This window comes from Acomys minous, assembly GCF_964271855.1.
Source record: "Acomys minous genome assembly, chromosome: 4".
Lineage (NCBI taxonomy): Eukaryota > Metazoa > Chordata > Mammalia > Rodentia > Muridae > Acomys > Acomys minous.
In genome coordinates this window covers 28,519,177-28,542,789 of record NC_140486.1, presented here as the reverse complement: position 1 = coordinate 28,542,789, position 23,613 = coordinate 28,519,177, and the positions used below count along the sequence as shown (strand labels likewise).

The 23,613-nt window shown below is 41.1% G+C and overlaps 1 long non-coding RNA gene across 1 annotated transcript in view; it reads right to left on the bottom strand.

The window, feature by feature from the left end:
• Positions 1-4,894: 4,894 nt before the first annotated feature.
• LOC311595487 overlaps positions 4,895-23,613 on the bottom strand; it is a 42,891-nt gene continuing 24,172 nt past the window's right edge. Inside the window, exons 4-5 of the long non-coding RNA XR_014778464.1 lie at positions 14,313-14,545; positions 4,895-6,427 (exon numbers count right to left, since the gene is read on the bottom strand). This is a non-coding gene — a long non-coding RNA (uncharacterized lncRNA). The remainder of the gene's footprint in view (positions 6,428-14,312; positions 14,546-23,613) is intronic.

The window sequence follows — 23,613 nt, the reverse complement described above, 5'->3', positions numbered from 1 at the left end:
GGAGTCTGGGCAGAGGGTTGTGCGTCTTCTACCAAAGCCAAGGAGAAGCCTTGGCCAGAAGGTGTCAGTTGCCTTTTCACCTTATCCAGTCCCATGTGAAGGCATAAACGCTGAAGTAAGAGAGAAAAGGAACAGACTGCTAACTCTGCCAACAGAGAGGGAAGATCAAGCATAGCAGATTGATGTCCACTGGGCAGGGGTGGATTGTCCACGTCCCCCCTGTACATCCTGGTCCTCTCTGTGCCCCACAGCGCTGTGGTGCCAGGTACTCTCCAGGCTCTGCTTTCCTGCCAGCAGCAGTGTGATAGCTTCCAATCACAACAGGTAGATTGTGAGAGGGAAAGTGGGCAAGAAAGGCTGGGTGTGAGTAAGGTAAGAAACAGATTTCTTAGAGACAGCTTCGGCTCATTTAATAGGGGGGAACAAAGGCTATTTAAACCTTTGGGGAGTAAGGGCTATCAGTGTGAGTGTACATCATTGGCCAGGGCCAGGGTTCTGAGGATGTATCATTTGCATAAGGAGGAATTCATTACTTTATAAGGGGAGAGGGACTTTAACTTGGCTGCCAGGCTACCTGAACTCCTCAGGTGCAGGGCACAGGCCTGGTGGGGGGGCACGGGGAGGAGAAGGTCCCACTCCTGCCAATCTCTTGATGAGATTTCCCAGAGTTTGGACATACCTTGAACCCACTCTTGCTCTGAGCCTCTCCTCCAACCTCCATGATTTCCTGGCACCATAGAAATGAAAGAAATTGATGTACTGATAATAAATAAATCAAAGCAATACAATTTCCTAAAGATAAGATAGATATGCACGTGTGATAAAGTAAAGTATTAATAGGTGATTTTTGTGTTCCTGGTTTGGCCTGTGTATTTTTTATATTTTATTAATGTATTCATATTACATCTCAGTTGTTATCCCATCCCTTGTATCTTCCCATTCCTCCCTCCCTCCCATTTTCCCCTTATTCCCTTCCCCTATGACTGTGACTGAGGGGGACTTCCTCCCCTGTATATGCTCATAGGGTATCAAGTCTCTTCTTGGTAGTCTGCTATCCTTCCTCCGAGTGCCACCAGGTCTCCCCATTCAGGAGACATGGTCAAATATGGGGCACCAGAGTTCGTGTGAAAGTCAGACCCCACTCTCCACTCAACTATGGAGAATGTCCTGTCCATTGGCTAGATCTGAGTAGGGGTTTACTGCATGTATTGTCCTTGGCTGGTGCCATAGTTTGAGCAGGACCCCTGGGCCTGTGTATTTTGATAGATAATATTGTGCTTGGTTGAGTTCCAGACTGTGCAGACAGATCATGCATTCAATTTAGTCATCCTGAGTCTAAACTGGTTTTGAGACAACTGCAGAGAGACAGCAACTATGTGAATAGGACTTCAGGTCTGGCTTTCAGAAGAGATCTTGACTACAATATTTGAGGCCCGTCAAAGGGTTCAGAAGGCTGAAGAGAGATAAATGTAAATCAAACTCTATAGGATAAAGGATACAATCAGATGGAAAGAACAAGTATGCCCCACCTAAGATAAGTCTTTTTCTCTGGTGCGGTATAGAGACACTGCTTACTCAAAACAAAACAACTGTGTGATGACCAGACACATTAATGCAATTTTCTGAAGCAAATTGGGTCAATTGCACTTATATATAGCTTAGAGAAACCCATGCTATAATCATGGCTTTTCTGTGTTCCTTCTAGTTTGTTATTCTTTGCTAACACTTTAGATGATTAAAAAGAAATAGAGTCTATTTTAGAGAGCAGACCACTTACTAAAATTGTGCTTCAGTGCCAGAGATGTCATTTAGCAGAATAAATGGAAAATAATGCAGGATGCTTTGATGTAAGAACTTATAAAATAGGATGGCAAGGCAATTAGAGAGCCATCTGAAATGCTTTTCCAAGGTGAAGAATTGAATCCCACAGCAGACTTTGTAACCATCTAACATCGGAAATCATTCCAATAAATTGGTTCTAAAAATGACTGTGTATTCATCTTTCTCTGTTCATTTCATTGCCATCCTTTCAACTGCAATAAAACAAGGTGATTAAGAGGACCGTTTGTGCTTTCCTCCTCTGCTTGTCTCATTTACCCCTCTTCATCACTCAGCCACCCAGTTAGATGCCTCTCAGCTTTGTTTTCAGTTCCTGACTATTCATGTCCTTCTTCTCGGAGCTTGGATCTCCCACAATGCCACGCTCCCTTTCGGGTAGCTCATAATGTATGTGTGCCTTCTCCCCTGGATCTGCAGTTTTGCATCTGTATCTATCTTCACACTCAACAGTAACAAAAATGAATTCCAGGATACTTGCTTTTAAGAAGGTTCAGGGAGCTATAGGTGGTGACTCCTCACACGTTCCCTGGTCAGACTTCCAGCAGTCTCAAGATAAACAGTGAGGGGTGCTTGCTTCTGGACTCCACAGCCCTAGCCTGGTCTTGGAGATTTACCAGCACACTTACTGTGGCCCCCTGGTTTCTTCACTCTCGCCACCCTATAAGGAAATGCTACAACATAGCATCACAATTTTTATATCAAGAAACACTGTTTCAAGTTTGGATGCTAGAATCCCATCCTCTCACCCCTCTGCTCCCAGGGAATATGACCTGCCCTGATCAGCAGGCACAGGTTTCCTCATGAGCAGAGATCAGAAAGTAGAGTGTTTGGTGATAGTGCTAGGGTAAGACTTTATCACTACCCATGATTGCCCATTTTGATGACTAGGGAAGGCACAAAAACTGATAAGTGTTCTCAAGGTAGGTGTCTTTGCCACTTTTCCGCCTGTAATTTAGCTCTATAAAGTATTTACTCTCTTACCATTATCTAGCATTTAAAAGAACAGTATTTATATTAGTAAATCTGTCCTCTTTCCTACTGTGAAATGATGGCATGAGGTTTGATTACCAGTGCAGGCAGAGAATGCTTTTGAATCCCATAAAACTGTGCAACTGTGAGCTTTTAAAATATGTATTTACTTTATTTTTTGAGATTATAACAGAATTGCATAATTTCCTCCTTTGTTTCCATCTTTCCATTCCCTCCCCCGAGTATACATTTTCTTGATTTCTTTCAAATCCATGGCCTCTTTTTTCACCACTTGTTGTTACATACATATAGATCAATCTATACACATATGCTTGTAAATACATAAATAACAACTTGGTCAGTCTGTATAATGTTACTTGCGGGTATGTTTTCAGCATTGATCATTTGGTTACTGGATAAATTGGATGATGGGTATGCTCTTACCTGGGAAAACTATTTCTCTCATTCTCAGTATTCCCTCGTTGCCTGTGTGGCAGTTCTCTGAGTAGGATTGAGGCCTCTCGTTCTCTCCAGATCCACTTTAGCATGCCTATCCACCATGAGATTTTGTGTCTCCAGTATCGACAGTAAAACCGAGACCTCTAAACCCCAAGTACAATGTAAATGAGGACCAACTTCTCCTCTAACAGTCACGTGCTCTTCCATTTCCAGTATAGTTTGCATGTCCTCATCCTTGTAGATGCAAATTATGAAAGGAAAGTATTGACTCAGAACCTCCAGGGCCAAGTTCTCAGACCAGGTATCAGCACAAAGGAGATAATTGCCACAGAGGGACACAGGGTCGGGATAAGGGGCAAAGACAGGAGATAGAGGAAGAGGGAGAAGGGGAAAGAAGCAAAGGAGAAGGGAGCAGAGTGGCAAGGGGGAGGGGTATTTGCCCCCGGGGTGGAACAAAGGACTGCCTCTGGATAGGGAGGAGACATATGTGGCCCATAGGAAATGGCAGTTCATAAAGATAACAAGGGAAACCTTGTGTTCGTATGAGGTGTTTAGTTTTAATTAGGTGAGCCAAAGAAGGCTTTTGGTTACTGGACTTGAATACTTTGATTAGCTGGACCTTGGTAGTCAGTCTCAGAAGGAGGAAGTGCCACATAAGGGAATGAACCTTGGTGGCTAGCTTTAGGGATGTAATCTGATGGTTTTTAGCAAGGCAGAGGGAATGAGGGAGAAGGACAAGGCCTGCCAGAGCCATGCTTGCCAGGCTTGAGCTGGCCGGAGTGACTTCAAATTACACAGAAGGCAAAACTCTCTCACCACTCACATGCTAACCTCTAAAGGGCTTTGAGGCTCTGTATAGCACAGGTGGGCCTAGAACTCACTAAATAGTCCGGGCTGGCTGTGAGCATGTGGTGATGCTCCTGCCTGTGTTTCTCATGTTCTAGGAGCATACCCTTGGCTTTTCCTAAGGCCATGCTTTTACGTCCCCATGCCTGTCAGCTTTCTGGAACAGAACTCCCGGCGTCTTCATCCATTTCTTGAGCATTCTTTTTTTGCTCTTTGCTCTAGTTATTTCTGCACCTTAATGGAAAATGCTGCTCTCTTGACAAAGAGGTGTAGCTGTTTTCTTGACTTCTCTTACAGAGGGGCCTGAAGGGACTCATTGTCATCTTTGTGCCTTCCAGAACGTTCTTCCCCTATAAATGTGCCCAGGCTGGCCCTTCATGCTGCCTGGCTACATTACGCCTGGCCCCTCTTTTATTATCATCTACTGCTCCTAGCGTGTTGTCCTTCATTCCTCAAGTATTTTATCTTTATCCTTCTGTGTAGACACACACACACACACACACACACACACACACACACACACACACACACCCCTAAATAAATATCTATATTATATATAAATATAGACATTATTATTTACATGTTGATGTGTAAATTATACGGCTGAGTATCCAACAATAGAAATAACCTAAGAAATGGAGAAAATATTAACTTAAAAGTAATCTAGAACATTTAATACTGTTTTTGCAGTTTTTCTATGGGATTGATTCTACTTATCTTAGTTAGGGTTTTTATTGCTATGATGAAACACTATGACAAAAAAGCAAGTTGGGGAGGAAAGGGTTTATTTGGCTTACATTTTCAGATCATAATCCATTGGGGGACCATTGGAGGGAGTCAGGAGAGGAACTCAACCAGGGCAGGATCCTGGAGGCAGGAGATGATGGAGAGGCTCTGGAGGGATGCTGTTTACTAGACTACTTCTACATGGCTTGCTCAGTCTGCTTTCTTTTACAACCCAGGACCACCAGCCCAAGGATGGCACCACCCACAATGAAATGGGCCCTCCCTCATTGATCGCTAATTAAGAAAATGCCTTACAGCTGGATCTCATGGAGGCATTTTGTCAACTGAGGCTCCTTCCCCCCTGATGACTCTAGCTTGCATCAAGTTGATACTCCAAACAAGCCAGTGCACCACTGAACACAAAACAAAGTGTAATATTCTCAGTGCTCATCTGTAATTCTCCATTCTCCATGGGCTAAGTATTCTTATGTCTTTGTGCCCTGCATGCATTTGTTTGAGATTATTCTCCACTCTATGGTAGGCATAGTCATCGTGAGGGTGGTCATCTTGATTCCTGCATGAGAAAGTTGCCATCTGTGACCATGTTCCTGACTCCTATCAGGATTGGGCACCGTAGACTGCTATCAGCTGATAGAAAGGTAGAAAGAATGACGGGCAAGAGATTGCCCGACCGTGTTCCATCCTCGCCAGCCGACAGGCTGACATCTTTGACAGTCTTTTGTACACGAGCCATAATCTCTTTTACTTTTCTACTCTGCCAGTGGCAATTCTCTCTGCCCTGTAACTTGTTAGTTCCCCTTTTCCTATTCAAGCCTGGGACTCCTTGGAGGCATCATCAATCTTTCATCTCTGCTCACATTATCAGTACCACCTCTAGCCAAATTCTCAGTTACTCTCTGAGATTGTCCCCGGACCTTTTCCACGGTCTGAGTCGATAACTCTGCTTCTGACACCACCTCTTATACACCCTGTTCCGTCAACACTGGCCCGCATGGTGCCTCTTGAACCTTCCAGGAACAACTCATCTGGTCTTTCCTCTTTAAGACATTCTTGCCCCTGATGCTCAGGTGGCTTGCTTATTGCTTTGTGGTTTCTGATCTAAAGCCCTCTGCTTAATAACCACAGCTTCCACCGCTGGCCATTTCCTTCTCCATGGCACTTTATTCTCTTACAACACACATTTCACTTATTTGTTCTTGGCATATTTGTTTCTATTTAGAACACAAGCTGCAGGACCTCAGGGATTTCTGTTTATTTTATACAGCTTCAGCCTAAGTACCAAGAATTTTCAAAATTTGTTGCAATGAATTGTGTCCATTTGACTGACGTAAAGATAGTGCGTGGATTGTTTGATGAATGGCTGATGGCCACACCAACTGAAATATTTAATACATGGAATCAGAGAATTTAACAGCTGAGTGAAGCTTGGGAGTTAAAAGATCATTTAATCCAACCTTCTAATTTCACAGATGATGAGATTTGAAGCCAGGTTTTAGTGATTTATACTGAGACTCTCTCATAGCAAGGTCAAGATAAAAATCCAGTCCTTAGGTACATTTCATGATTTCTGTTAGAAAAAAAGAGAAATATTATTCATATTAATGTATCTTTTTATATAATAGAAAGTAACCAGAGTATTGGAATAAACCACTTCGCACTTTGGGTTATTGTCACCCTTATCCTCAGGACTTGGGCACAGCAACTCTGGCTTCAGGCTAACTGACTGTCAAAGCTTCCATAGTTTTCTCTCCAGACTGTTTCTTGTAACTTCTTGCTGTCTGAACTACAGGACAGCTTCCTGATCTGCCCAACTGCCCAGACTAATAAGAACGCAGGCCACTCCCTCACCGTTTCTATTGATGCTGAAGTGTTTTTCCCCTACATTCTTTTGCAGTATATTCTCTTGTTTTCTAATTATCTAAAGAACTAAAACCTAAACATCATTTCTGCCCAGGACACTCTCTCTCTCTCTCTCTCTCTCTCTCTCTCTCTCTCTCTCTCTCTCTCTCATTCTCACTCTCTTGCTCTGTGTGTGTGTGTGTGTGTGTGTGTGTGTGTGTGTGTGTGTGTGTTTATGTGTCTCTCCATCTTTCTTTCATTTTCTTTCTTTTACAGTGTTTTTATCCCACTCAGAGAAAACAAACTAGGACATTAATCTACTCTGTGTCCCTCTTAAGACAGCCTGAATCTCTTTCACAGTATCTGGGTGGCTACACACCTGCTCTCAAACTGATCAACTCAGTAATTATAAGTAAATTTTACATCTCTACAAACATTACAACTATAACATGCCCATTTCATAAATACATGTTTGAATTCTCTTATATTATATAATGAAATCCAAAGAGAGTGAGATTTAAAACATTTTGTGAATCTACAAATTTAAGATGAAGATGAGTCCAAAATACTGAGTCTTTAAAATGTGTAGGCAAAAGGAGTAACTACAAAGTATGAAAATTTATTAGGAAAATGCCACAATGAAACCCAGTTGCTCGTGCTAACCAAAAACTTAACTTGAGAAAGGTAATCACAAAAACAAAACAACAATACAAACAACAAAACAAAAACACAGGAGGGAAGTTATCAAACCATTAAATAACTGTCATAGCAGAAGTTCAAAGGTCAAAGGTCTCTTCCTGTGATCAGATCACGCCCATCTCTCATCCGTGCTTTGTGCTCATGTCACCTGGTGGTGATTGCCGAGAGGAGCTGCTGTTGTTTGTGAGCTGGATGTTTAGCAGGAAGACTGTGTCTACTACACAAATGTTGCAATTAATTCTGGTCATTTTCTTTTTCACTTTTATTCTTTTTGTTTGTTGTTTGGTTTTTCAAGGCAGGGTTTCCTCTATGTAGCTGTGGCTGTCCTGGACTTGCTTTGTAGACCAGGCTAGCCTTGAACTCACAGAAATCCACCTGGTTCTGCCTCCCTGAGGGCTAGGATTATAAACATGTGCCACCATGTCCAGCACAAATTCTGGGCATTTTCAAAGAGAACAGAACAGTGATAAAAAATGAAATGGAATAAGAGTATTTTGATGGAAGTAGAATGGAAGAGCATCTCTAAGAAATTCACACCAAAGACCTAGAGAATCATGGGAGTCTTACATGTAACTGGGAGACAGGGAACAGCTGTTGTAAAGAATGTATAGAAACTGAAACTAAAATGGCTGAGGGGGTGCTCACTGCAGAGGAAAGGATAATGGAGAAATAACCAAATATCTGAGCTTCCAAGGTCCTGCAAAGCTTTGAAATTGTCCTGATGGAAGGCTGTAAAAGATTATTGGAAGAAGCAATGGTACCTTTAACATCCCAGCACTTCTTGTGCTACCTTGGAAATGAGGGGAAAAACCGAAGCTGTGGGCACCTGACCTCTTCTCAGACATCAAAGAAAAGAAGCAAAAACATGGGTTGGAAGAATAATGTCTTCCTTTCCTATTCTGTCAGAATATTTTTATAGTTTCTTTTCTGTTGTGAACAAGGAAAGTGCACCAGATGTAGTCAGTTTAATGTGTAAAAACACAGGGTCAGACACAGAGCCCCGATATCTGTCTCTCTCCTTCACTTAATCAGGCAAGTTATGTAACTCTTTGTGCCTTGGCTGTAGAAATGCAGAATAAGATGAGGGGAAAAAAACCCTATTTCAGGGGGTTACTAGAAGATGAAGTGAATCCATATATGAAAGTGTTTAGATGGTGTTCAAACATTAGCCTTTAATTTTGTGAAAATGGATATGTTTCGTAAATGCTTTGAGCACATTCAAATCATCATTGATATATACATACGTACATACATACATACATACATACATACATACATACATACATATTTAAATGTAGAATGGTCAGCACTTCCTAGCAGCTACCTGGAGATGCGTCATTACTGGAAAGACTTTCTCTAACTTGAACAACCAAAATACCCTAACTGAGTCCAGGGTAAGATGAAGAAAGAGGACAATCAACTGAACGAGAGCTTTAACTTTCAGCTTTGTCTACTAAGATTTTAAGGGAACGCTCTTGGTAGATGCTCGGTTTTATTCAATGGTGGAAGTCTGTCAGAAGAACCTTGGCACTTAGGAGCATTTTGGTGCCTGTAACTAGTATATTGCAAATACAGAATAAAATAAAATAAATTTCTCCCTGCATGGCCCAGGCCCCTGTCACATTTGGGCAGCTCGGTCATCATATGGGTTCCCTAGCATGGGCTGTCTCTGATATGGACTCTGCTGCCTGCTTTTGGATCACTTTCCCCTAGCTGGGTGGCCTTGTCTGGCCTCAGTGGAACAGGATGCTCTTAGTCCTGATGTAACGTGAGGTGCCAGGGTGAGTTGGTATAAGGTGGAGGCAACTCCCATTTTCTGAGGAGAAGGAGAGGGGAAGCAGGAGGAGTGGAGGAAGGGTGCTGTGATAGGGATGTAAAGTGAATAAATACATTTAATTTAAAAATTCTATCTGCGATAGACTTTTCAGTGACCTAAATACGGTTAAAGAGACAAACGTTTAGAGGTTCTTATGTGCATTGTTGAAATCGCACGATACAGGGCAACTGCTTGGGTTTTATACGGCAGCTTGCAAGGGTAATTTTTCCCAAGATGGCACTCTGACTGTTTCAAACTAGCAGACTGCTTTGGCAACAGCTGAACCATTCAGGAATAACTGCTAATGACATATCCAGATGTGTCTTAGAAAATCAACTGTCTGGCCAAACCACCAAACCCTACAAAAAAAAAAAAAAAACAAAAAAAAAAACGCAAAGTGAGCTCAGCAGGTAGAAAAAATTCCATCATGTCTCTCTCACCCTCAGAATATTAGTATGACTCAATTAATAGCAGGCTGTATTTCCTATTGTGCTTCAAAACTCATACCGAAGGCAGTTTTCCTCGGTGTATCAGCAGGCAAACAAATATCCATTTGCTAAGTCATAGGCTTTCCTGCTATCCTGAAGGTATCCATGCATGTACCACTGCTGTTTCTGCCTTCCCTGGTACACCACACTCAGTGGGTGCTTCTGGGTCATTATTATAGAGCAGCAGGCTGTAGTCAGTAGAATGTGTCAGTAGCTAGTGAGAGCCATTATAGTATGGTTTGCTTATTAACAATTAATTTTCAAAACAAATTATTGTTTGAAGATGTTTTTTATCTTTGTCGGAAAACACTTCTCTCTCCTCCCTTTCACCTTCCCTACCCTACATTTTTTTTTCCTTCCTCAACCTTCTCTTCTAGCTCCCCTCCCCCCCTCCGCCTCCCCCTCCTCTTCCCCCTCCCCCTCCTCTGCTTCCCCCTCCTCCTCTAATTCACATTCTCTTCCTCTTTCCCCACTCCATACCTCCACAACTCTCATTCCTTCCCACATCTGCTCCCCCCCTCCCCTGACAGTAAAATATTCTGAGCTATCCCTTGTCCCAGCAAAAGCTTTTCTGGCCAGTGGGTAATTTGCAATGTCATCTATTTTCTATCATACAGTCATTTTATCAGCTTAGCTTGTCTCCAGAAGTTGGGGATGGGGTGTGCAAGGGCTATAGGCAGTTCATTTGGAAGAATCAAGTAAATTCAGTGTATGACACAGGAGCTAGGTCAGCCGAACACCAGACCTTAGCACACGCTCCTTTATTTCTTTGTGTGTACAGAAGAATCTTTCTAAGCCACTCAGAAGTTAGGGAAGCAAGGAAGGAATGTTTTACATTGACTTCATACATTTTCGACACCATAGGTGTTATAAAATAAAACCACTATACATTTTAAAATGAATATTTGCCCAAGTCTCATTCTGTGCTTTTCAAAAGGGGAAAGTTCTGAACAAGCCAGGTTCTTCTGGTAAGGACACTTAATAGGAAAAGAGAATGGTTAGACAAGAGGAGACTGAAGAAAGGGACAGAGGAAGGAGGAGAGATGCCTAGTTTCAGTTCATGATCATTAGACTTCTGATCAACAGAGAGCTGTCTGACTGGAGATGCTCATCTCTTCCAGTTTCTAAAAAAATTCTGACATGTTTTATGAACAATTCATATCCTTTCAAGAAATAGAATGTGAACTTCTTCATGTAAAATTTTTGCCTCAACCTGAACTGTCCACAAATGTTGTCTTATTCCTTTCTATGTTTAAAAAAATAATAGTGAAACATTTGGCTATTCTTCAATATGAGCTTTTCAACATCCTTAGCTCACCCATATCAAAATAGACTTAAAATAACTGTCACAAGGACATTCTAGGTGATAATAATAACAACCAGCCATGTATTAATGATTTTTAAAATATTTCTTGTACTTGTAATTATGTTATGCATCTGTATATAATTATGTGCATGCATTTGTATCTGTATGTTCATGTGAGTGGAGACACCCAGACAGGCCAGCAGAGGGCAGCAGAGCCCCTGGAATGGAAGTACTAGTTGGTGATAAATGGCTCATTATGGGTGCTGGGAACCAAACTCTCTTCCTTTGCCTGAACAACAGGTTCTCATAACTACTGAGCTATCTATCTCTCCTCCTTACATCATTTAAGGATTTATTTTGTTTTCTAAATTTAAATGTTATTACATTCCTTTCCCCTTCTTGTTCCTCTCTCCAACCCTTGCCATAAAATCCCCAACTTGCCCTCCCTCAAATTTATGGCCTCTACTTTCTTTATTGCTCACATGCACATGTATATTTCTAAATATATAAACACAACCTCATCAGCCTGTATATATACTGATCACCTGCTAACCAATTCGGGGCCTCTTTCCTACAGAAGACCATTTCTCCTGATCTCTGCATTCATTAGTTGTCTGTAGTTGACTTCCTAGATTGATTCCCATGAGATTTCCCCTTTCATGTTAACATGCCTAGTTTTAATTATAAGTATGCATGTGTGTCTGTATGTTGGTATGTGCACATGGTGCAGGATACTAAACATTTTTTATGCAACAAATGCTATTATAAATACTAACTCATTTAAGTGTCTTGACACTCTAATGTGGGCAGACTTTCCACTGCAGTACAAGTTGGCAGCCTTCCATCTTTATCATATAAATCTCTTTTCCTAAGATTTTTTTCTTGTACCTGTTCTACCTGAATGCATTCAGGAACAGATACACTCTTGCTTCTAGGCATTATCTGGAACACAGGAATATCAATATGTCAGAATCCACTGCCAAAAAGCGACATGATATGTAGTTGATAACATCCTTTCTGATGTAAACAAGTAGCTTCCATTGCAGGAACACCCTTTGTACATATAAATTTTAATATGTCAAAATCCTCTGAAACAAATAGCATGGCTGATGATCAGTGGCCTCTGATCAGTGGCATAGTGAGTGGAAAACTCTTTGAACGTAGACATCAGATGTTGCTTTCCCTGTTCAAACAGTCTGGAAGCCTCCTTCATTAAGGAGGAAATGTGACCTCAAGTGGACCAACCTAAAAAAGGAAAGTGAAAAGGATTGTGACACAGCTGAGGACAAGGAAGTAGGATCAAGGCTGGGGGTGGGGCTATCCATTGTTTTAATGGGGTGTGAATGCATATGCTCCTAAAGTTCTCTCCCTGATGTCATTGCTTATAGACTCTTTCTGTTAACCCTCTGCTTCCTCCTCCCTCAATCTTCCTTATAGCAGCGTCTGTTAAAGGACTGAGGATGCTTACCCTATATTCCTGTCTGCCTCCAATACATCATCCTCAAATTCATTTTTATCTATGGAACCAGAAGCCTACACAAAGGCCTCTGAGTCCACTGATTATAACCACATTCTTATATATGCCTTAAGCTTTCTCAGGCACAAAAGTTCCTCTGGCTTGTGGTAACATCTCTTCTTGCCTGTATAACAAAAGGGATTTGTCCTGAAACTGATACAAACCCTCATTAAAATCTGTTTATCCACAGACCACTGACTAGACCTAGTCTTACAATGGACTGCTTGAAGGAAACTGAATACCCATCAAAAGCATGCCAGGACCAAAACATGCTAGGAATTGATGTCATCTTGTGGTTTAAAGGCTAGTGTCCTCCAATAGTATCTTTTGCCATTTCTAATAAACTGCTAATTTGTTGTCTGAAAATAAGACAAAACAACGACTGAACTATATGGATGATGACTAAGGAAAATGACATTAGACAACCAATTTATTATAAACACAGCAGAATAGTGGACTATGTTCCCCTACAGCCATGGCAGAAAATCCGTCCTGTTCTAGCCCAGTAAGTCCAAAGGTGAAAAAGACCCAACATGGCTGAAGATTTTAACAATGGATCTCTCCTCTGCTGGAAAGTTGGAGAATAACATGGACCGAGCTCCCTGAAGGAGAAGACCCTGACTAGCCAAGGCCAAATGCAACACCATGTTATCATAAAGACTGATACAATTACCATGACAGGAAGTGCTGACAAGACATCCAGGAAGCCCTCATCCATAGAAGTCAAGGGTAATGACCTAACGACAATATCAATTTAGGTCGAAGTAGGTGGGCAGTCAACAGTTCTGTAACAAAACAAAACAAGGCCAAGAATTGGGAATCAGAAGGTTTATAGCAACTGCAGCAAAGAAAAAAAAAAAGGAAAGAAAGAAGGAAAGAAAAAAAAGAAAGAAAGAAAAAAAGGCATATTTTTGGCTGAGTTTCCAGATCTGAACTTATTCTCGATTGTGTTGTTTGCAGATTTAAGAAAATAAAATTACATCTTAAGGAAAGATCTTGAAGCCAGGAAATGGTGGTGCACGCCTTTAATCCCAGCACTTGGGAGGCAGAGACAGATCGGTTGCTGTGTGTTTGAAGCCAGCCTGGTCTACAAAGCAAGTCTAGCATAGTTAAGGCTACCCTGTCTCAAAAAACCAAAGAAAAAAGAAAGAGAGAGAGAGAAAAAAAGAAAAGATCTTGAAATGTCTACTTCATGCTTAATCAGTGATCCCCCACAGTCCTGAGGAATTCACCATCATTTTTTTTTCAGAATGATGAACATGACTAGGATAAAAGGAGATATTCAAATCTCAGGCAATTTAATATCATTTCACATCTGAGATGCCACCAGAAAAAGCAACGGAATACTACTAGAATTTTTCCTGTAATAATCAGAGTCTGGTGGGAAATACTGCCTTGTCTTAAGATATGTCTCATAGTGGAACCAATATGCCATTTTCTTGGTTTGTGAGTGAATAATTTTGGCAGTTGGGAATACTTTTGAATCAATTAAAAAATGGGCACTCTTTAACTTATCTATGCTGTAAGATTTGGAAGGGGAAAGGAGGCCAAGTGAAAGGTGCTGAATCCGCTGAACTTGCCCAAGATACTTAATCAGGAGCACCACACTGTTGTATGGTGAACATGAGCTTCCTAAACACTCCTTCTTATGGAGAAGAGAAGTGTTTAATGTGTAAACTCTAAAAAGTATGAAAGGGCACACTGTCACTCCCATTAGTTCCCTCTATAACTTACCAGTCTGGTCATCAATAAAAATGAGATGAATTATGGCGGACGGTGTGAACTTACTTATGGGGTGGCAAAGACGACTATCGATTTTAGCTTGGACTCTTCAGTGCATATATGGTACAACAAATGGCTTCTTTCATTTGGGACAAATGTCACGGTGAATCCTGTGGGCTAGAGGTTCCTGTGGTAGGTCAGAATGCTGGTTTTGGTTTCTTCAAGTTCCAAGAAGAATCACGCAGAAGAGACTCCTTGCCTTAAGATACGTTGGCAGTTTTTAAGCAAGACCATTCCACCTGTAACAGAAAACTTTTCTCAGCAGAAAATCTTACAGCCATGTTTCTGGCCCCTAACTGGAGCTTGTCATGTGACTATATAACATCAGTTGACCAAAGGTATACACATTATTATTTGTATGCTGTCTGAACCACCATGCAATAAGATGAAGTGGTGAAGTATTTATTGTATAAAAATGACACAACTAATATTAGGCTACAAGGGACCAGGTGAATAAGAAACATAAAGATGACTCACACTCCCTCCCCTAGTCACCTTTGTTGCCCTAATCCCCACTTCCTATGGCCTTGCAGGGTATATTCTCCGTGACTAGTTGTCGCAATGTGATGGCTTCAGCTTGTAATGATAAAATTGTGTTGCTACTGTGTTATAATCTGAGTCAGTGTCTGCCCTGATAGCAGCAGCGGGATGAAATCCTTCTGTGGGGAGAGCTGTGAGTGGCATGCCTGGCCAAGAGGTAAATGTGGAAAGAAGTGGTCTGAGGTAAGATATACTAGAGTTCGAGGTATGAGGAATTCCATGCAGTCACCTGGGAAGGACAAAGCGGAAATATATGAAAAGACTTGCTAGACAGGAGTGCAGAGGGCAGATATTTGCTCTCACACCAATGTCTCACACACACACACACTACAGAGCAGACACTGAAGAAACAGAATAGGGTGATTTGGGATTTGTATATTGAGAAGCACTCAGGTCCTGCCCATGACAGCACAGTGCTTGAGAAATTGGTATTTAAATGAAGCAGTCAGGGTGTCAGGCGTGAAGGCTGTGTATGCGCTTCCTCTTGCTGAGGCTGACATATTTACTACCCAGGATTAATGTTAACCTCTCAATAGGAAAGATGGATGCTGAACTCTCAATGTGGAACTATTCTTCAAGAAACAGTCAGTTGGTGGCAAGCTGAGTAAATCAGATCCATTTCAACAAGGGGGGAAAAACCCACAAAAATGTGCATTTATTGGTATTGATAAATGTACGGGTATGGCTTTTTCCACCCAATCCCACAGTACTTGGCTACCAATATTATCCAGTGGCTCAGAGTTTCTGATCTGTCATGCTGGCATATGGCATAACCTGGCCTTGAATAAAGTAGGTGTGACAATGGGTAAATGTTCATGTATCCTAAGGCTTTTATCGTCATTCAAAGCAGTGAGTAACTCCTTAAAGGCATAGGTAAAACCCCAGCATAGGAATGCCACCCTTAATGGTTTGGAGTCAACCCCCTATCCTTCAGAATGTTGTATGTACTGTGAGACAGCAGCCATTATGTGGTTCTGCATTATAAGTACAAAAATGAATGCATTAGGACCTAGGACCCAATGTGAGTGCACAAGTAACTACCCTTATCCTAACTCCTAATGATCCATCCAGGGACTTTGTGTTTCCTGTCTCTATATTTTAAGGTTCTCCAGATTAGAGCCTCTGGTTCCTTAGTAAATGGGATTGTGTCTATCAGACGATAGAATCTAATCCTACAGCAATAATAAGAGCTTGATCATTATAAATTTATTTACCAACAGACTATCAGAGCAAAGAAATGATTCCGTACACCAAATTATCATGATCTGCTCTTAATGAGACTATAAGAGTTGCTGACCCATAATTGGGATAATGCACACTATTTGGAAATCTGAAGGTTCACCCACAAACTAGTTATTTACCCCATAATGTAAGCATAAAGCAAAGAGTGAAAGACCACAACGATCACAATCCAAACTACTCAAAAAGTAAATAACCTAGGTAACCAGAGATGTTGGCCAAGGTAAAAAGATCTAGTAATAGCACAGGATGCATGAGACATGATGAATATCAAATTACACCTCAACAACTATTCAGGATGCCCTAAATATGAGAGAATCTATTCTCTATTAAGAGTGGTATAATAGGAAGATAAACACATATGAATGAGGAGCAGAGTAAATCAAAGACAAGGAAAGACTAGATTTGCTTGTTATCTGGGTACTTTGTGTCTTCAAGATTGGCTATGAGAGAGTTTAAGTCTGTAATATAGATTGAGAATCCCACAAGAGGAAAATAATTATTAAATCATCAAGTCTAGCCAGTGTATCTGCACATCTAGAAGGCTGACCACCATTGGCTTTGATTTCCCTGTGAACTCTGACCAAGCTGGAGGAAGCACAATCCACATGGTTAATGTGGTCACATTATTCTGTTCACTGATAAAGCCAGCACAAAAAGAATCATCCCCAGGGAGAAAGGAATGTAATACTCTCTTTAATCTATGTCAAATGGACAAGATTCAGAGTCCAAGCATTGCTCAGAATGGTATTGAGACCCTGAGAGCTGGATCCTCTGTGAGTGGGCAGCAGAAGGCCGGCCAATGTGCTCAGTGCTCATGTTAGCCACGCTACAGTGCTTCCCTGTAAGGCAGTGCAGACATAATGCCTACGTGAGATTAACTCAGGCTCCTGTTCTCCAAGATTAACTTTAGCTCAATATCCTTTTCCGTGGTAGACTTAATGATGCAGAAACGTTGGGAAAGTTTTGCTCTGGCATTTCCAAAAGGAAGAAAAGGGCTGTAATGAAGTCATGTTCCATGTAATGGACATAGCTAAATAGACAAGGGAGGGCAATCACCCAAGAAGCATGGAGAGAGGGAAAGAGGGGACTAGTCACCTCTGATGCCCCAGGCAAGAAAAGAAGAGAAATAAGACTTGGGCGTTGTAGTTTGGTGATATTCTAATTTTGATGCTCTACTGTAGTGTTGGGAAATTTATTTTATTACCCCAATTCAGCCCTTTGTTCTTCTGATAACCCTGCACTAATACCTGCCTTATGGGACTCTAGTCTCTAGTGTCCCTAGTGCCCTGTGGTACCTGAAGGACAGCATCCCCCCAGAACAGAGGCAGCTGTGCATTGATGAAATAGTGGCAGCAGGGCAACAATCCATGGGAGTGGTAACAGTTTTCTTTGTCCTCACTGTATTTTAAAAATGTATATCATTACAGTGTTTTCCTTTTCAATCATACGTGCTGGATTGATATTTTTATTTTTTTCACATACTTTTATTCTTCCACTAAGTACTGTTAGAGAGTTTTACTTCACTAAAAGCTAACTGCCTGTTCTTAGGCTTTACTATTCCATGTCATATTATATTTTTCTACTAAGATAGCTAATATAAATAATGATGTATCCTCCAGGAATTAGCATACACCAAAGAAATACAGAATAATATAAGAAAAATGTTTTCAAAACCTATACTATTCTCCATTAAGTGAAAGAATTTAAAAGCAAAGGATTAATTTCTTGATTCAGTTGTATTTCTTTTTAAGGAAGGCAAAACATCACTCTTGGTGATTGTGACTTCTGTTTTAAAAAACTGAAGGAAAAATTTCATTGAGTAGTTTACTAAGTAGTAGATAATGACATGTACTGATATTTTCTTTGAGAAATTCAGTAAGTATATTATTAACTAAAAATTTCTATGTAATGGTCACAGTGAAAACCTTATTAAGTCTCAGCTTTGGCTTTGCATAGTATAAATGTATCACAAAAATTTAGGGGACTTAGGGGATTTGTATGTTAACATAATTATTGTTCTAAGTGTTATTAAGGGGCATAATAAGCCCCATGAATTCTATATCAGATGCTTGATTTTCTCTTTTCTTTTACACACACACACACACACACACACACACACACACAGAGAGAGAGAGAGAGAGAGAGAGAGAGAGAGAGAGAGAGAGAGAGAGAGAGAGAGAGAGAGAGAGATAGACACACACACCCAGTGACATACATACAGACACACCCAGACACACAAACACACACATACACTCACAATATACTCAATATCTGTCCATTTTTCTCCATTTTCTCCACAACTCACCCAGTTCTCACTTTAATCCTTGCTCTTGCTGTGATAGAAGTTGATAGTGAATGCAGAGCCTGTTGCGTGCTGTGCGTGTTTACCAGTGTTTCAGTAATCATACTGTTTGTCATTAACAGAAGGAAGAAATAGCAGCAAACAGGCACTGGAGCTGTCTGACACAGAGGTAATGGAGTGGAGGAAGTATGAAGGTTTGGGAAATGTCAGAATATTCACCACATGGATTGGAAAGATTTGCTTTGATTTGAAGAGTTTCCAAATGGTGTTTTTATGCAAATTCTTAAGGCATCTAAGGTTAGATGAAAGAAGACTCAAATAATGAAAAATATAAATTCATTTATTGGAAATGTATTCATTTTATACCATAGATGGAAGATAATTGGGGTTTGGAAAGAGTTAATAAATAATGATTGTGAACATTATAGAATTAAGAAATAACAAAGCAACAGAAAATTATCTCAAAAACCCCAATAATTGTAACCCCTATAATGGTAAAGAGTAAATAAAATCGCATAATGAGTATACTTCAGGCAATATATCTTCACAATCCTCCACCATTTAGACAAAACCACTTGCACAAAAATAAATATCAATGTGTTTGTATTTTGTTGGTCTATTGTAACAACTTAAATGTGAGGGAAAGCAGACTTGTGGAATAAGATGTCTTGGTGGAGCTATTCTTCTGAAAGAGGAAGCAATTCTTCAAAATAAAAAAAAGGAGGGGCTATTGATGAGGAGGAAGCAGTGTTTTACAGAAGGGTCAAGACAATTATTATTCATGACATGAAGAATATCTAAAGAGAGTTTATCAAGTGTTTGTTTGTAGTTTAATTTCCTTTAATCTCACTTGTAATTCTCAGCAAATCCTTAATTGCTCACTAATCCTCTTTATAACTTATTCTTTCCATGGGAGACTTAAAACTTCATGTAAAGAGATATAGTTTGTAAAAAAAAATTCAAACTTCCCTGGTGATCTAACTTACTTCCACTGACCAAATTCTGTAAATGCTTCTTTCATTTATGTATCGACAAAACCACTAAGCTCAACCTGTTGTGTTATTTTTATTCATTTGGCTGTGAGTTACTGGGTTTCTAGCCACAGCAAAAGCTTTAGGAAACACAGCTGAATAATTAAGTTTATCTAAAAGGGATTGTGAGCTGCGGCAAGCTTCTGTATGCTCAAAAATTAGAACCATTTAGCGGGCATTAAGCATAGTGGTTGTGAAGTGTCCATTAAGATCACACTAGGACAATTGAGGAAGGAGGCAAGAAGCTAGCCCCTGCCTTGCCTTAGCAGACCCAGCTCTCCTCACCTCTTAATTCAGTTCTCAGGATAAATACCTAGTATTCTGAGTTATAAGAAGCATGGGAGAATGGCAAAGTAGACGGATCCAGAGGGTCCTAGAAACCTACGAGAAGAACATTATGATAGGCAGATCTGGGCCCAGGGGTCCTGCTCAAACTGTGGCACCAGCAAAGGATAATACAAGCAGTAAACTTCAAACCCCTACCCAGATCCACCCAATCCACAGTTGAGGGGAGAGTGGGGTCTGACTTTCACACGAACTCTGGTGCCCCATATTTGACCACGTCCCCTGGATGGGGAGACCTGGTGGCACTCAGAGGAAGGATAGCAGGCTACCAAGAAGAGACTTGATATCCTATGAGCATATACAGGGGGAGGAAGTCCCCCTCAGTCACAGTCATAGGGGAGGGGAGTAAGGGGAAAGTGGGAGGGAGGGAGGAATGGGAGAATACAAGGGATGGGACAACCATTGAGTTGTAATAAGAATAAATTAATAAAATATATTAAAAAAAAAGAAACCGTCTAGTCCAGACAGATCAGTGTCCAGATCCCTTCTAGGACAACATGCCCTTGTAACACTTTTAGTTTAGCAATTACCGTGGCTTCTGGAGTAGAACATCACAGAAGAAAAAGTTGTCCAAGCTCCTCAGCTGCCTTGCATGGAACCCGTACTTGTTAAAAGTCATGGTGCTGCCTGAGGCGTGTAGGGCTGCAGCATCTCCACACATACTGAGCTTCTCTCGTGCCTAGTTGCCTACCTGAGAAGAAGCTGCTTCACCAATTTTGGGCTGTATGAGTGCTGTGCCTCACCACACTTATATAAAAGACATTTGGCAGCACAGAGTCAGTCTTCACAAGGGGAAGAACTCCAAAGGATGCTATATGTGAACTTCATGGAGGTAGGTGACATTCCATAGTAAAGAGAAAGAGGAGGGCATGCTTGGGTAATAGGCATGGGGGAAGACAAAACATAGCATGCTGGTTGGGACTCTAGGGATACAGGTCTAGCCACAATCAAGGTGGCAGGATAGTTCCAGCCACCAGTCTTATCTGGGTGTCACAGAATTTTCCAGGTTCTTTGGGTCTTTTTGGTGAGAGTATCAGACTCTATAAAGGAGCAGTGACAGCCCGAGAGTTGGAATGTTGGGTTTAGGCTGTACTGGATCTGAAAACTCTGGGACCACCTCATCTTCCAGGGCCGTCTTTGCTGACAGAGGTAACCTCTTCTGTCTGTTATGATGGACTGCCTCAGCTTTCTTTAAAGACCGAGGAACAAGCTCTTCTGAGGTAGGAATGGGAGGATAGGTTCTTAAGTTTCTGGATCGGACAAGCAGAAGCGTGGCATTAGCTGGGTGATCCCAAATGTATTCCACAGCTGTTTGTATCTCACTTAACAATCTTGCCGTTCTTTTTTTTTTTTTTTTCAGTAGAGCTAGTTCCTGGGAATGCCCACTTGATTTCCTGTTACTACTGTCACAAATTACTACAGGTTAAGTGCTTAAAACAATTCAGATTTCTTCTTTTAGGGCTGTCCAAACAATGGGCATCCTAAAGCACTGGGCTTGATTCCTTTCACAGACTGTAGGGAGGTACCTCTATTTTCATGCTTTTAGACTGATCTAGCATTCCAAGGTTCATGGTCTGTCTTAGCTAGGGTTCTCTAGAGCAGTGGTTCTCAGCCTTTCTAGCTCTGTGACCCTTTAATGCAGTTTGTGTTGTGGTGAACCCCCACCCCAACCATAAATAATTTCATTGCTGCTTCATAACTGTAATTTTGCTACACCATATGAATAATGGCACAAATATATAATATACACAATATCTGATGTGCGAGTACTCAAAAGGGTCATGGCCCACAGGTTGAGAACCTCTGCTCTAGAGGCTCAGACCAAGTAGAATGGGCACATTAGAAGGAGATGCATTAGGTCAGCTTCCATGCTATGGACTGGGTTCTCTAACAGTGGCTGCTGCCTCACATGGCAAAACTGAGGGAGGGTCGGGTAACTGCTCGGTCCATCGAGCTGTGTGTCTTCAGCAATCCCAATCTGGTGCAGAGGGACTAGACCATTTTTGGAAAGCCTAAGTCTTCAGGCAATGTTGAAAGTCCAGTGAAGCTGGGTTCTGATGCCAATAAAGGATGACAGCACTGAGGTTAGCTGCAAACTGTATCAAGAGGTGAAGGGAAGGGGGCAAAGGGGAAAAACTTTACACTTGCACGCCCTTACCCCTGGCTCACTGCAAGAAGGCACTGTCCACATTAGGGTGAGGCTTCCTGCTTCTACTAACCTGATAGGGAAACAGCACACATGTATGCTCAAGGGCTAACGCAATCTAGATAAGCCATCACTGATGTGCACAATCATGGGTGGTCCTGGGTCCTGTCTAGATAAAGGGTCAGTGTCGACCACATGGCCCCATCCAGTTATAAAAGCTCCAATGTAGCATAGCATCCTCTAAGTCTCTGTCCAAAGCTAGCCCCACTGTTTCCCATCTTAAGTGGACAGTTTGATTTTGTTGCGCTCACCCAAACAATCTAGGATAAATTACACAGATCATTAGCCTTAATTTAATCTTATATACAGAAAAGACATTGTCACGTGTGCCCGGAATTAGGATATCAATAACCTGGTAGGACAACTGGTTAGCTTACCATACTTCTATCATAAAGGGATTTTCTGTTAGTTGTGAGTCTAGATCAATAAAAATGCAGAAATCATGCGTGTGTGGAGAGAATTATGACCCCCTTTTTACAGCATCTGCTTTGAGGTGGCTTGGACAATGACTGTGACATAGGGATGGCAATGTTTGTAGAATTATGAATGTTGCCAGTGGTTTGCCTGAATGCTGGATTGCAGTGTTAGGAGCAATTCTAAGTAAAGATTTGGTAATATGTTTGTTCTTGGAACTGTACTAATGGGCTTGTAAAAACCTGGACACCCAAAGTAAACACTTTGCTGCTTGGAATGCCTAGGTCAGTTCCCATTTTGTTAGGACTTTAAACCAGTACACAGACATGACCAGTTCCAGATAAAAATCAATATTCTGACAGATCCCAACTCTGAAAACCTAGTTCCAGTATTTAATGGCCACGTGATCTTTGGGAGAATTACTTATGTTTCTGTGCCTCATTTTTTCCCTACTGTATTGTTACCTCTCTAATAATGATATGCCGAATAATTGTTTTTAGGCAAAGTAATTAACATGTCTAAGGACCTAGAAAAATCTGGATTATTTACTGTTATGTACAATATCATCCTTTATACATAAAGCAAATACTTTCAACCCACATACATGGACAAAATATTACTATTTTCCTTAGTCTAGTTCTTAAAAAAGAGAAATTTCATATTTCCAAAGAGAAGATTTTTCAGAAATAGGTTTAACTAGCCAACCAAAAGGAACACTAATGTATCAGAAAAATGTTAACTAGGGGAAGCAGCTGACACCTCAGGACCTGGAAGACAAAGGGAATTTTCAAATTAGAAGTGCAAAGGGGGATTTCATGGAGTCAGCTGCACTGTGCCAGAGCGAGGCACTGCTAGGCCACTGCCACAAGCTTGGAACGTAAAATAAGGGCGATGACGAAAACATAAAGTGACAGAAAAATAATAATAAAATGGTGGACAAAACCCGATTCAAACACTGGTTTGGGAAACGTTCCAGCTTCTTTGCTGGTCAGGAGCCAGTGCAGGCAAGCAGGATGTGGCAATCCTTTCTTCTCCTACATCCTGTGACTTTCTCTCATGTCCAATTAAAGTTTATTGAGAAAGAAGCAATTCTAAAGCAGCAGGAGTTTCAGCTCCAACGCCCCAACGATGGGCCTTAGGGTGCTATTACTTTGTCTTATAAGTTCGTGTACTGGACCCGTGGTCTCCAATATGATGTTGCTGAGATGGCAGAGCTCAGAAAAGCTT